General features: G+C 33.6%; 1 protein-coding gene across 3 annotated transcripts in view; it reads right to left on the reverse strand.

The window, feature by feature from the left end:
* Positions 1-16326, reverse strand: part of TBC1D5 (TBC1 domain family member 5) — a 543265-nt gene that overhangs the window by 366081 nt on the left and 160858 nt on the right. Inside the window, exon 1 of one of the 3 annotated variants that reach the window (XM_080807879.1) lies at positions 15698-15771. The exons of the other annotated variants lie outside the window; for them this stretch is intronic. The gene's annotated coding sequence lies outside the window, so the exon portion shown is untranslated. Of the gene's footprint in view, positions 1-15697; positions 15772-16326 lie in introns of those variants that run through there. 3 annotated transcript variants of the gene reach the window in all.

Raw genomic sequence — 16326 nt, forward strand, 5'->3', positions numbered from 1 at the left:
CAAGCAGGAAAAAAATAAAATAATGAAAGAAGACATTCATCCCAGAAGCAACTACTAAAAACTTAGCATGTGCCAGGCACTGTTCTAGGCTCTGGGACACAGCACTGAACCAGACAAAAGGCCAGATCAAAAAGGGCTTAAATGCTAGTGATGGGAGACAGACGATAAGCAAATATAAAAACATCAGGACGGCCATGATGAAAATAAAACAAGTTTACAGGATGGAGAGCCCCTGGGGCTATTTTAGATTGGGTATTCAGGTATCTGAAGAGGGGACATTTAAACCAAGAGTTGAGTGACTAAAAGAAGCCCATCATGGATGGGCGTCTAGAGAAATGTTATTCCAGGCAGAAGAAACAGATAGTATAGAAGCTCAAAGGCAGAAATTAGCTTTAAGAAAAATTTCACAATTCCTTAGGCCAGAGAAACAGTGTATCCTAACATTTAACATGGGAACTGTGCATTTTTCCATGCTTTTGTTTACTATTAGTTATGTTCTAGCCCCAAATCCTGCCTGAAGGACAGAAAATAAACTTAACTATACAAACTTGGGGACAAATACAAAACTGACTATATGGTAAATGTTCACTTCTTACTGGATTAATAGACTGAGCACAAATATAACCTTGGACCAGCATATCTTGGACAAAAGAGAAAGAGGGAGATAAGAAAGGAGAGGGAACAGTCCCTGCTATTTAAAGAATAATTCATAGTCGCTGTTAAAAGGTTATCAGTCAATACAAAAAGTCCTTAACCAAAGCCATATGAACTGCCATTCCTTCACTTAAATATGTTCTTTGTAAAATTACAACATTCTATTTTTCACTTATCAGATTGGCAAAAATCCAAAGTCCGAAAACACATTCTAGTAGTAATATTAGGCTCTTCTTCCACATATAGATAATGAGAGTAGAAAAAGGTGTAATAGCAGAAAGGAGTATTTGGCAGTATTTAACACTATCACAAATACAGTTTTTGTTGATACAGATACTACAAATTATTTCCAAAATATACATGTGTGTCTGTGTGTACATATACATATATATGCATAGACATGTCCACCATCTCCAAAAACCAACAGCAAATTCTGATATAGTCATGTGGCAACAAAATTTGACCAGAATTAATATGAAGTTATTTATAGATTTTATTTAGCCAACAATGTTATAATCATATTTTTTCCAACAGAAACAGAAGCTTGTTTGTTTACCTGGTGCTTCCTCCCCCAGAAATGTTCTATAATTTTGGAACATGAATCACATTAAAAATTCTAAAATCCAAAAAACTAAATTTTCCAAAACATAACTAGTCCCTCTATGGATTTCAGGTAAAGGATTGAGAATCCACAGACCCTTATTCATTATAATTTGTTTATAAAAGCAAAATGCAGGAAACAACTCAAGTGTTCAACAGTAGGGGACTGGTTGAATCACCTATGGACAACCACTCCTTCCTGCCTTTAAATCCTATCAATATCTATTTACTAAATACTCAGCCTACTAAGTGGGTGTAGTATCTTCTGTTTTCATGGTATATGCTATTTTTATAAGCAACTTTCACCTCATCTGTCTCTTAAAGAACAGGATATAAAAACATCAGATAAGACCCATATTCTTTAAGTGCATAACTATATTTGGTAAGAAAATATTGCATGAATAACCTAAGATTCAAAGAGCAGCGCAAGGTCACTATATAGAGGTTATTTGTCAATACAAGAAGTCCTTAGCCAAAGCCCACTATTTATCATTTCACTACTCCATTCTTTTAAAAGGAACCCATCCAGAAACATCTTGTGAAAAGAATTTTTTTAAAGAATTACAGTATATTAGTTCATGAAGAAGTAATCTAGCAAGCTTTAGTCAGAATCTGACAGGTGGCCATAACTAATGTTATCAATGGGAAAGCTCTCATAGGCTGGAGATAGTACATGTTCTTACAGGACAGTGAGAAGGTCAAAGAAAACAGGACTATAGGCAAGAACTTTATCTAAGAGGCTTAGGTTGAACATATTCTGCTTGAGGAGAACCAAAGAGATCCAACTATTCTTTTGTGCTCACTCTTCCTTATTATTACACGTTGCTAAGGAACACATTCTAGAAAATCAACAAAGGGTGCTGGCAAATAAATACTTAAGGTTCTCTATCCCCTCCCATCATGGAGCACTTTTTTTGTACTTAGGGGCTGAGCAAAAGCTTTACATAAATGGGATCTAAACTAGATTCTTCCTAAAGGGCATACAGAATTTGGATATTAGAAAACACATCAATTTTCTCCATAGAATCTTTCCATTCTAGCGTCACTGACCCTTTCCTTATAAATAATACAAACTTTCCATTTTTTCTTCATTCACATATTTAACAGTTGCATTTTTCTTTACTAACAGTAGTTGACAATGAATGCATTAAGTTGAACCATACGAAAAATTTCCAATGGTTTTAAAATTAATTTCCATTACTTGTCTTTTCATCATCTTCTCTTCATGTCTAGTCATTACCCAACTCAGGCTCTATTTTTATGATGACATTATAATAGCTACTTAGCCTGCCTTCACACTTCTGGTTTTTCTCCCCTCAATACCACCATATATACTACAACCAGAAAAACTATGAGTCCAGGACTTGATAAAGATTTGCCTTGTTGCACACCTTTCTCTTCCATTCCTGAAAACTTATCAGAATGCAACTGTTCATACATGACATTTGTAAAGTATAATCTTAAATAAACTCTTATCTGTCAAAAGGATAATGCATTTTCAACTTTGATAACTTATTTATTATTTAGGAAAACATTTCATAAATGATTGTTACAGACTAGAAAACTCCCTAAAAGCACGAAGTGACCATTATTAACTCTCCTTAGAACAATAATTTACATTCAAAGTGAATTACATGCAGTGACCATTTTTATTATTTTGGTGAGTAGTAGGAATAAAATAACAATAGGAGGCACACCTGTGTGGCTCAGTCAGTTAAGCGTCTACCTTCAGCTTAGGTCATGTCATGTCCTAAGTCCCAGGATCCAGCCTGACATCCCATAGTGCTCCCTGCTCAGCAGGGAGTCTACTTCTCCCCATGCCCCTTATCCCACTTGTGCTCACATGTGTGCTCTCTCTCACAGGCATGCATGCTCTCTCAAACAAATAAAATCTTAAAAAAAAAAAAGAAAAGAAAAGGAATAGAAGGAAGAATAAACAAGAAGAAGGAACATGTAAGACACTGGTAAACCCACAGTCAGGAAAAGCCAAAAGTGCAGGAGAAGTCAAAGCAAGCTTCAATTTTTACAGTTACAAAACATATGTCAAAAAAACCTAAAGTATCTTCCTCCTTCATCACAAAATAAAAATAAAAACTGCTTAACATGAATGAAAAGCATGTTATACACTGATAGATATTTAAGTAATTAGTAAAAGAACAAGTATTGATTCTCATTATTTGTCGGTAATAGAACTAGATAAATAAGTTTAAATAAAAAACTATCATAGCAAACATTAAGAAATTTCCTAGGAACCATGTTTACAAGATAGCAATGAAACCTGGGTATTTGGGAAAAGAAGAATGATGGGTCCTCTCCTCAAGAAACTTTGACACACAGTGGCTTAAATAAATTAATTGTCTCATTTGGATGTAATTATTTGATGGGATAGGAAGTGTGTATGTCAATACATCTCTCTTTTAAATAAAAACATAAAGTTTAATAATGTACTTTACTGTTAACAACCATTCAAATGGAAATAGATTTTGCATGATTTTCATGGCAACTTCCATTGGTGGCTACTTCTGGTATTTTTTTTTTTTTTTTAAATCTGAGCACCAAGTAACAGCTATAGGAAGATGAAAGAAATTAAAAGATAACATTTTCAAATTTGCCAAAAAATAAATGTCAGATATTAAGTACGACAGAGAGGACACAGATTCAGAGAAAGATACAACCACATACAAAAACATAACAGTGTCATCTTGAATTCCTAATGACGGGTCACTTTTGGCTTCCTGCTTACCCAGCACAACTACGTTATGAGAACATCAGAAATTCCCGTGATACAACATTGTCTCTCTTGTGGATTAGAGTAACCCATTTATGCGGTTGTAACAGCAATTAAAAAACAAAATTCAACTGAGCACATTTTAAAAATCTTACTGCCTTTGTTCAAAGAACATGAATCAGACAGCAACCAATCTAACAGAAAGGACCTCCCAGAAGCTATAGGAAATGGATGACTTTTATAGGCAGAAGAGAGCAGGAACAAGGAAGTTACACTAAGTAAAAAGCAAATTGGTTATGGCAAGGTCACTTTTCTCAGGGGATGGGAGGGATCTATAAGGTAGATTATCTGTCTGGTGCTGATTAGGTGATTCCTGATTGACTGGTTTAAAAGTCCATTTCTGGGAGAGCCAAAACTATAATTAAGCTAAGTCTCAGTTTAGTGATGTGAGGCTTAGCATAAAAGACTCCATTTAGGACCTGTTGTTTTGTTTTTAACAGAGCCAAACTCTTCTCTCTACCTATAAACATATAACCAGATAAGCCTTTTTCAAGAATCCCTGTTTTGCTAAAATTATATTTTATAGTACTGCAAATCAATAAACTATGACTTTATAAGTAAATAAAATCAACTCTAACACCAAATCTTTAATAACACCGAACTCCTTTTTTCCAAAACCTCAGAGGATTTGCTCTCAGGATGATTTTAGCAATCAATGTGTTTATGTAATTGCAGTCTGAGCTCACGGAAAAAGGGAAACTCTGTGGAAAACACAAACCTAACAGACTGTACAATATAAAATTATCACCTTAAGTTACAGTTTAGTAACAATAATGGCCAAGACTGTTTGAATAGCATTTAGGAGAAACCACTGATTTAACACCACATAAATATCAAATGGACTTTAAAAGCTTTTAATAATCATATACAAAAGACCAAAAAAAATTTGCATGGGAAATGGATTTCAATGACGTCAAAAATTAATGGTCATGAGCAGGGTTGAATTCATGCAGTTATATGAAAGTGTTCAAAAAAATAATAATCTCATAAGAAATTATTGGTTATGAACACCAGATTGAATGGGAATGAGAAAATTAAGGAAAAAAGAGGGCACTTCTCAGCTAGGAGTAAATTGATAAACTTATTCTGTAAAGGGCCAGATAGTAATTATTTCAGGCTTTGTGGGCCAGTCTGTCTTAACTACTGTACTCAACTCTCCTGTAAATTAACAAGCATGACTATGTTACTATAAAACTTGATTTATGGCCACTGAAATTAAAATTTCATTGTTAAAAAAGAAACAGACCCAAAATGCAGTCACTTGTGTTTAGTCCCACACCAGCAAACCAAGACTTAGTAACAAACCTAATTGCAGTTTCAGCTGCTCCCAGGAACACCACCCTTAACCAGTCAATTTGGAATTACATGGTCAGCACTAAGGAGGTAATCTATCTGACAGACCCCTGTCTTCCCCCAAAGGATGCCTGAAACAATCTACTCTTTGCTAGAAAAACTACCTTACCCAACCTCTTTCTTCATATAAAAATCTTCCATTTTGTACAGATCCTCAGAGTTCCTTTCTGTTGCCTAGATGGGATAATGTCCAATTCATGAATTACTGATCTTCAAATTCAGTCTGCTGAATTTTGTTTTCTAACAATATAAATGTTCACATGTCAAGACATATCACTTTTCTTTTGACTATTTTAAAACATTTAAAACTGTAAAGGTCAGAGGCAACTGGTTATTGGTAGAGCACGTGCTTTGATCTCAGGGTTGTAAGTTCAAGCCCCACATGGGCAGCAGAGCTTACTTTAAACAAACAAACAAAAAAGTAAAAGTCATTCTTGGGTTTGAGGGTTGTACAAAAATGGATGGCAGGCCAGACTTGGCCCATGAACCTGATTTAAGTCAACCTCTATTCTAATCATGCTTGATCATAGTGCCATCCTTTAATCACAAAACAGAAATTATACCCTTTTATCTCCCTCATTTTCTATGTCTACTTCCGAAATATTTTAGGGTCTATCTCCCACTTTCTATCATCAATGTCTTAATTCAGAGTCATGATTTCTCACTTACATGTCAAAAAAAAATAATTAAAAAACACTATATGATCTTGATACCTCTAGTAATGGGGTCACACCTCTAAAACCATCCCAGAAGACTACTACTAGAAGCAGTCTTTTTAAAATGCAAGCTTACTCCCATAATTTGATCAGGAAGAGATACACTTAAAAAAAAAATAGACCATTTAAAGAATGCATTAATAAATTTAATATTTAAATACAAAGCATTTAAATCATAAGCACAAGCAAAATAGAAGTTCTTTCAAATCCCAATGGAACATTTGCAAATTTCATATAGAAGAGGTAATCTTAATACCGTGAAAAATATAAAACCCACATTTGTTGACCATACTACAAATCTAGAATTTTTCTGATGCCAAAAAAAATCCTTGTTAGATAATCAGAAATTAAAACGAATTTCACTTTTAAATAGCTTATATAACAAAATCATCATATAGTAAATGAAATAATGAGTTAATGGATCTAGACTTTGAGCATCAGTGGCTGCCAATATTTAAAATATTCTGTTTCTCCTGATGAAAGGACAAAACAACACCTATAATCTTGCCAAAGAGATTAAGCCTAAATGCAATCAAGCTCTGATGCTACCTGCCAATTTAAAGAAAATATAAAAGAAAATGTTTAACTGCACCATAATTATGCAATCAGTAAAATCCAGACTGTAGTGATCTCTATAGGTCAAACATCCCAAGTGCTTCACTAGATCCCTTACAAAGAAGAAAAAGTTGGAGGAAACCATAGACTAAGAAAGACTTAAAAGGCAAAAATAGTTTTTAAAAATTGGCAACTGGTTTAGAGATGCACACTTGGGTAAATTAAAACCATAAAGAAAGTCAGAAGAGTGGTTAATTTTTTGGAGGGAGAAGGGGTGCTATAGTAAAGCATATATAAGGGCTTCTACTGTGGCTGGCATATAGGGCTTCTACTGTGGCTGGCAAAGCTCTATTTCTTGACCTGAGTGATAATTACAAGCATGTCTGTCTTATAATAATTTACCGAGACACACACTATTGCTTTTATAGTTTATATTTATATTCTACGTTACAAAGGTTAAAAAAAATTAAGGAAAGCAAACAAGAACATTCTGATATTAGTTGTTATAAGAATGGGGATGTAATACCAGACCTAAATAAGATTTTTAAAATATAGGGTCAGGGGAAAAAAAATATTACCTGTAAGTTTTTTCCAATAAATTTGAAGATCTAAATGAAATATAAAGGAAAATTAATGAAATGGATAGTTTTCTAAGAAAAGACAAATTCCTACAATCAATTCAATAAGCTGCAAAGAATCTGAATACACCAATAATTTTGAAGATATCAGAAATGTGAGGCACCTGGGTGGCTCAGTCAGTTAAGCATCTGCCTTTGACTCAGGTCATGATCCCAGGGTCCTGGGATCGAGCCCTGAGGGCTCCCTGATGAGCAGGGAACATGCTTCTCCCTCTGCCTACCACTAACCCTGCTTGTGCTCTCCTTGTCAAATAAATAAAATCTTAAAAAGAAAAAAACATATATCAGAAAAGTAATCAAAGATTTTCCTCCATCACCACAGTGCGGCTCACTTCCCAACCAAAGGTGCCTTGATTACAATGTGGGTAAACTTTAACAAACTTTCAAGGAATTAGTAACTCCTATTATGTTTAAACTGTTCCATAATTTTTTAAAATAGGAAGGTATATATCTCAACTCATTTTATCTTAGCATGACTCAAACATCAAAACCTGACAAATAGGACAAGAATGAAAATCTCACAAAAATATCATGACCAGAAGGAATCCTTCAAGAACAACGGCCAGCATACTAAACTAACTAAAAGCTATCTACCTACCTACTTATCTAGCTACCTATCTACTTATTTATTTATTTTGCAAGGGCAATTTAATATTAGAAAACCTATCAGTTGATTGCTTAAAAAGCTAAAGGAGAAAAGACCATAACATCATTTCACTAAATGTAGCAAACTTTTGATAAAATTTAACACTCATTCCTAATTTCATTCTTCAATAGAGCATTCATTAATGCACATGGTTTTTTATGTTTTTTTTTTTCCCACAGACAGCAGATACAACAGTAAAACATAAATGTATTTTTAACAGTCAGAAACAGTCAAGCATATTGGCTCTAAATGCTTTTATGCAACACTGTTAGGGAGATTTTAGGCAACCCAGTAGGTCAAGTTAAAAGAAACAAGTAGTATTAAACTATGTATACCCACCACACTGATAAGGACCTTATCAAATCTTCATCTCTAGCTCTATTTTAAGTACTTAGCAGAGATACATGGTTGTTCTGTTTTTCACATGTGCCTTAAAAAAATTAGCATCCATACATCAAATCCTGAGTTCTCAAGTCTTAAAAACCCTGCTTACAGATTAGTTTAATTTTGAATCTATCACATAGCAGAGTAAACACCCCAGTGATGAGTGAAAAACAAGAAAATAATAGTAACAGGTCAAAAAATCCAATTTGGTTGAAATCAGTATCAAGTAACAAGATAAATCAACTAACACATTTTCTAAAAGATTTTTCATACACTGCTATTTTAAGGGGGGAAAAAAAGTTTAATAATTCCACCAAAGTAACAAGACTGCCATTTTCTTTGGAATAGTCAAATAAGTACATGGTTGGCTGCTGAAATAAAAATCATCCCAAGAAATGAAGTGGTAAATCAAGGGTTGGGGGGAATAAACCCCAAGGAAAACCTCATTTCTAAAATAGCATTTTTCTCTTTTCACTTGTTTCTGTTAACAATCACCAAATAGTTATTTATTTCCCCCAAATAAAACAAAGTAACATATATATGGTATATTTCACATGCTTTATAAAGAAGAAATCAAGTTATCTCTTTGTTTCTTTATAAAGGACAACTATCTTTTCATTGTTTTAAAATCAGTAAGAAATTAGTTTTCTTTCATTTTATTCATATAAATTTTAGTTTTCTTTTGGTGTTGAAACTAGTGCATTTGATAAATTTTGCTGAAAAATATATAATCCCTTAATTTCCAGAAAAGGTGGAAATGTTAAAAAGCCAAACTTTCAAACTAAGGCTATACGTATTCTAAAAGAGCAACAATTTTTCTCCAGATATTCTCTTTAGTTACTGTAACTATAATGCAGCACAGTTCCCACATTATAGCAAAATATTTAGCAAAATATTTGAGATCAATTTTTAAGCACTCAACATTCTAAAGGAAATCAAAGTAAAGCCATATTGAAGTGATCACTTCATACATATTAAGAGTCCTGTATTACACATCTCTAACAGTCTACTGTGAAAGTTAAACTACCATCTCACAATCAAGAATTAGTTATGACACCAAAAGACAAATATATATTTCTAAAAACTGACATTATTTAAATGGAGACAAATTAAAAAACAAAACAAGATAAAATAAAACAAAGCTGCTGACAGAAGGTAACATATGTAACAAGACAGAGTTTTGAAGATTTAATATATATACCAGGGAGCCCCTCTGAGGCAAATATTAAAATTAATAAAAGTGGGGCTGTGCCTTCGATTTACCTTTTGGTATTAGATAATGACCTAGGTTTTTGAAATAAGAACCTTATAAGCTAAGAGACAGTAACCAAATATACTTGAAAGTTAATGATATTAAAGAATATAGTAAATTTCAAACAAACAATCTGAGATTAAAACATTAAAAATTTAAACCCTCTTTCCTTTTCCCCCTTTCTCCCTCCTCTCTGTTTTTCTCTCTCTGGACATACACACATATACATGTATAATTAATTCATTTTAGGAAGTTGAGTTGGTAACAAAAAATTAATAAAATCTTGTATAAACAAACTTAGAAGGCCTTTCTATTTAACCGGCATTTACTTTTTCAATATGGAAATTTACAGGTCAACTTTACCAATACCAATATGCTCCCAGATATTTTGGTAAACAAAGAACATTGTCTTGCTTTTCAATTCAATAGCCAGAGAAGGAATGTCTTGGAAATAAATGACTGAGTCACTGTCCTACTTTGTCTCACACCCTAAATCATTACTATGTATGTAACATTCCTTATGTCTACATTTTTGCTGATAAATAGAATTCTGATTCCCTGACTCTGTCCTAGCAAAACACACTAAACCTCATACCAATTATACAATTTGACAATACACACGCCTTAAAAATAAAGAACCCTGAAGTAATCCATTTTGTTTCCAAATAGACATTACTTGTCCAGACTTTTTTGTCTTCGGTATTTCCACAAAAGAATTATTACTAAAATTAGTGAATGTTGCACAGTTCTTATTCAGGAGAATAACCTGACTAAAGCAGACCACTCACTAATAAAGTGCAACTTAATAAATCATGTGGAATCTTATTTTGTTGAAACCCTTACTAACTCCTAGCACCATCTGTTACCATCAAAACTATATGACAAGATATGATATATAATTAATAGGTAAACAACAATCTAATTAAAATGGACAAATACTCCATGTTCCTGCCATTTGGGAGCTCTAATTACAGACTAAATTTTAAGCTTGAATTAAATATTTAAGCTGGAAAATTAACTTTCCTTCTCGAGCCTTGAATACATTAATACAGATATGTGAAGCGACTTCCTGATGGGAACTTAAACATGTAATTTAGTTTCATCAAAGCAGTTACTAATTGTTAAGCAGCAGTACCTTACCATATGTACACAATAGCTATTTAGAGCTGAAAAGGTGGTTCTAAAGCACCCCTCTGCAACCCTTTCCTGACATAAATATAAAATGTATATACAGCACAGCAGTAAATACTACATATTGAAAATAAATTACTTAGAGTCTTCAGCTTTCAATGCCTTCTGAAAACAATTAGAAATTGGTCTAAATAAACAAAATATACCTATAGTTGACAAGGTAAAAACCACCCACAAATATAAAAGCCCAAAAAATATTCAAGAACAAAAAGTATCCTGGTATAAAATTCTTAGATTACACAAAATAAAAAACCTTGACCTACGAATAAAAATAACAAGTTAAGACAGTATACTAATTCTTCTTTTCTTCATACCTAATCCCTCATAGAACATAGCAGACTTTTGTAATAATGTTCTAAAAAGCATTTAGAAATATATAAAGGTGAATCTTTTTCTACATTTTTCATTCATTTTTGAATGTGGGAAGAATACAATTTTAGAACAAATGACCCTGACAAGCACCTGTTTAAGAAAATAAATTCTACAAGAATATAAGAAATATACATGTTTCATTGTTATTTTATATTTAGCAAATAGAGAAAATGAGAGATTGGTAAAGAAAGGTATGTATTATTCTTTAAAAATAGGTTATTCTAAGTCTTTGTAAACATAACAAACACCAGTAGGTTAGATGTATTAACATAATTTGGTTATGTAAAGAGAACAATGTCAAGGGGTTATGGAAACTGGTTTTGTTTACATATTAAATATTTCTTTGTTAACCATTAAATAGCGTAACCTTTAGGTTAAACTACCTGATTTTTACAACTACATAAAAATAATAGTATACGGCACTGTTTAACATTCAAAGCCAAAGACAAATACTAGAACACCTGCTTACATGAAATCTCCTATATTTGAAATTTTTACCAAAATTTAAGTGAATTAAAATTTAAGTCACAAAAAGATCATTTAAGATTCATTTAAGAATGGATAGAAACTTTTTGTTCTGTTTTGACAATAGGAAATGTCTTTACTATATAATTCATTACTTGTATTCTAGGTTTTTGCTCAAGAAGTTTATTACCTGTTTTTTCCTACCTATATTTGCTTGTATCTGTTCTTTCCAAAAGGTGCTAACATTTTACTCAAGCTTAAATTTTTATTCATGAGAACTACTGAATATGTGATGTTCCTAGAATACTGATGATCCCTATCTGAATATAAGGGTACTCTTTCGATTTCAAAAAATATCACAGATCTGCCCTACACTCACAGACACACGTAAGCATACTTTCAGTCTTCACCGGGTGACCAAATACACTAATTAGTACACAAAAAGTATGTGTGTTCATGGATGCCTTGTCATTCCCCTCCAGTTTCACAAAGATTTGTAGCCACAGACTGGCCAATACCCACAGAAAAAAAACAAAACAAAACAAAACAAGGACACTCCCTGAACAGTCCTTTGAAATGAATATATATTTTCATATTATTCTATATCACACAAAGATTAGCAAATGACGGCCAATCAGTAAATATTACTAAGAGATAAAACTCTGTCCTATAAGATTTGATGGATATACAAAACCCGGCTGATTCACATTTAAGTAGCCGGGCTCCTTTCATATATTAAATCATTCAACTGGAAGATAACAGAAGTTCCTCCATAATGCAGGCTAGAAAAGTCTATTCAATTTTATTTAAAATCTGTATGCTGTAAAAGTACATGCCATGGAATTTACTAGGATGACAACTATACAGATATGAAATTCATGACATATTGATTCAACATATTGAACTGGTTTTTAAAACTAATTTATATAAATGATTATAATAGTCTATATTATGTTTAGCCCTTGAGGCATATGGTAGTAAATTTGAATTTAATTTTAAGTAAATTTACATAAATATAAAAAGTTCAGTAATTTTTATCCACCCTGCATATTGAAACAGAACAAATAAACAAGAGGATTGTACTTTACAAATGCACTTGAAGCCGAGGTTTAAACAAACCAGAAATCTAAGTTTATTTCTTAAAAAGAAACCAAAGAATGACTGACTTTTGTAAGAAAGTCATAAAGTACTACTAAGTATTATGCAAAAATTATTCACATACTTATCAATATAATTCATAACATATATTTAGCAGTAAATATGATTTACATTTGTTATATATTCTAAAAAACATAATGTGACTCAAAACCCTCACAATGATGTATGGTATACATATATTCAGATGGAACTGTGAATGAAGACAAGAATACAGTAACTCTACTTCAGAGAACTTATGTACACTTTACAAAATTAAAATATTTTTATTTTTAAAGATATTTATGTATTTAAGAGAGTGTGTGAGAGAAAGCATGAGTTGGGGGTGGGGAGGAAGAGGGGGTCTGGTGGAGTAGAGGGAGAAGGACAAGCCAGACTCCATGGTGAAACTGAGCCCTGAGCAATGGGGCTTGATCCCTTGACCCTGAGATCACAACATGAGCCAAAACCCAGAGTCAGCAGCTTAACCAACTGAGCCACCCAGCAGCCCCAAAATGAAAATACTTTTAAAGACAATAAAGTTTTCCTTGGTAGTTACTAGAAAGTCAGAGATCCCATCCTTCATATAAGGATGGTTCTCCCTTCCCATCAGTAGTGGTCAAGCTCTGATTAACTTAGAGAATAACCCAGAAAACTGCACAGGCTCTGAACATGGAACACAGGCATTGTGTGAGATTAAGCAGTCTTGATAATAAAAAACTGCACTTTGCATTCACCTCATCCTAGTTCCATCAAATAATTAACTAGTTCATATATCCAGAAATTCTAAATTTATTGAGCAAAAACCAAGGTCTGATCCCTAATTTTGAAGTTTATAGTTTTACTATTATCAGGGGCATTTTCAAATGCCTGTCATTTCCCAGCTGCTTTACAGATACTTTTTCTAATTCCCAAAACTATCTACAAATTATATATTATGCCCATGTTACAGAAGAGGAAACTAGCTCAGAGACTGATTATCTTGCCTAAGGTCACACACAAGAACTCAGACCTCTAATGACAAAACATTGTTTATGACACATTTTATTCTGAAAATTTCTGAACATTCAGAAAAGTTGCAATAATGTTAGAGTGAACATTCTTTATCCACCATCTAGATCCTATAACTGACATTTTATTATACATATCACATACTTATCATTCTATCCATCAGACTATCATTTTTATGCATTTCAAATTTGCAAATACTGTATTACTTTTTCAACATTACAAATATTGTTGAATACACAGAAAAGGAAAAAGAATTTTACAGTGAACAACCACCTAGAATCTTCAATTACATTTTTGTATACTTGCTTTATACTATCATTTCATCCAACCCTCTCCTAACAATAAATCTTTTTATTTTAATTGTCTGAATTATTTGTTGCAACTCCCAATTCCCTTCTACAAAGGGAGAACTGCTGAAGTTTTTATGTATTCAAAATCGTTATCTTACCTTTATTTCTTTCAGTTCAAGAAATGTTTGGCTATACATGCTTTGAATGTTTTTCATTTTTCTATTTTTTCTATCAATTATAAAGCCACAAACTCTTGAGAAGAGAACCTACCTGCTTTTCTTATGAGGAAAAAAATACTGAGATATTTTCTTGGGCTATGACACAAATTGAAAAAAATAACCCACAGAAAAACTAGTTCTTAGAGAAAAACAAAACAAAACCCTGCACTCCCTGATAAATGAATACATTTATTCAATCAAGAAACTGGATATATGAGTGGCTCAGAAACTTTACTTTGCAGAAAAGTTACACTACTAAAATTATTTTATCTTTGTAATTTTAGATGGTATTTGTGGTTATGATTCTATGATGTATACATATAATTGTCACCTTCTGCTGTTAAATTTTATTCCCAATTCACAAGACAGGATTTCAAAGTATCAGAATTTCCTAGAGTTTGGCTATTAATCTTAAACTAATATATACCTTATTATCACAATTTCCTCTTACTCCCTCACTCAGTACAAGTGCTTTCAAACTCACTGAAACATCTAGTTGTTGACTTCATTTAATTTCAATCCCTTATTGACCTTCTAGTTTCACTTCCTTCCTCATCAATCCTTGACTACATGAGCTACAACTATCTCAACTAATGGTTGGTTTATCAATGTATGTCTTTGTTCTGTATCTATCAGCTGTTATCTTTTCCTGCAATCTTTCCAACACTTACTCAATTTCAGTCAGCTTCTTTGACTCTACAATCCATTTGCTGAAAGCAGAGGAAATAATGGACGAGCAGGAATTACTTGTATTTCTCACCAACTGACTCCCACATCCACTGTAACAGCCCACGAAGTGCACCATTCAGAGAAACTGCTGTGAGGAGTGCAGTTCACTACAATTTCCAGCTGTCATATCTTCAAGATTCACAGCAGTGTTCAAGCCAAGGCCATACTCACCCCAGAGAAGGATGCTAGAGGAGGACCATTATGCCCAACACAAGGCATCTCTAATGGGCAAAATTTTCCCTGCCCACCCCCAACTAGATGTTAATTCTCTCAAATGCCATTCTCTGTCCTATAAAGTGCAAGCTTCTAAGGAAAAGAACTGTACTTTAACTTGATTGATCCAACACCTAGAATACTTTTTGCCACCACAGGTAGTTAAGCAAAAAGTTTTGTGGGAAGGAAGAAAGGAAGGAAGGAGAAAGGGAGAGAGGAAAAGAGGGGGGAGAGGGAGAGAGAAAGAGAAAGAGAGGGAAAGAAAGAGAGAAGAAAAAAGAAAAAAGGAAAAAGGAAAGGAAAGGTAAGGAAAGGAAAAAGGAAAGGAGGAAAGGAAGAAAGAAAGAGGGCAGGAGGGAGGGAAGAAGGGAGGGGGGAGGAAAGAAAGAAGGAAAAGGAAAGGAGAAAGAAAAGAAAGGTTAAAAAAAAGATCCTTAGTACTCCCATAAATTTGTGAATTTATGAAACTTATACTTGCTGGTTCTCACCTTCATCTCTGTGATGATTAATATTATATGTCAAGTTGATGGAGCTAAAGAGTGCTAAGATGGCTGGTAAAATGTTATTTGTGGGTGTGTCTGGTAGAGTGTCTCCAAGACATTAGCATTTGAATCAGACTGAGTAAGAAAGATGCCCTCATCAAAGTGGGTGGGCTTCATCCAACAGAGTGAGGACCTGAAAAGAACAAAAGAGGATGAAGGGCAAATCGCAGTCTCAGCTTCAGCTCAGATACTTAGACTCAGACAGGACTTGATGATCTTTCCCGTCCCCACTTCTGTCACCTCAATTTTCAGGCCCTTAGACTCCGAATGAATTACACCACAGGCTTTCCTGGTTCTGCAGCTTGCGGAGGGCATATTGTGGGACTTCTTAGCTTCCACAACCATAGGAGCCAATATCTGTTTTATATGTGTATCTCCTATTGGATCTGTTTCTCGAGAGAATTCTAATAACCTACAGGGCAGGGTACCAGAGTCCTATAAGCTGTCCCCCAGAACATTTCAAAGAGTCATCCTCAAGTATCTCCTATGTATTCACAAACAAGACCAATCAGCTAGCAGTCACTTACCATCATGGCACATTATCATCTCACCCCTCTTTGTGCCTGTGTGGTATC

Source organism: Martes martes (genome assembly GCF_963455335.1).
Source record: "Martes martes genome assembly, chromosome: 1".
Taxonomy (NCBI): domain Eukaryota; kingdom Metazoa; phylum Chordata; class Mammalia; order Carnivora; family Mustelidae; genus Martes; species Martes martes.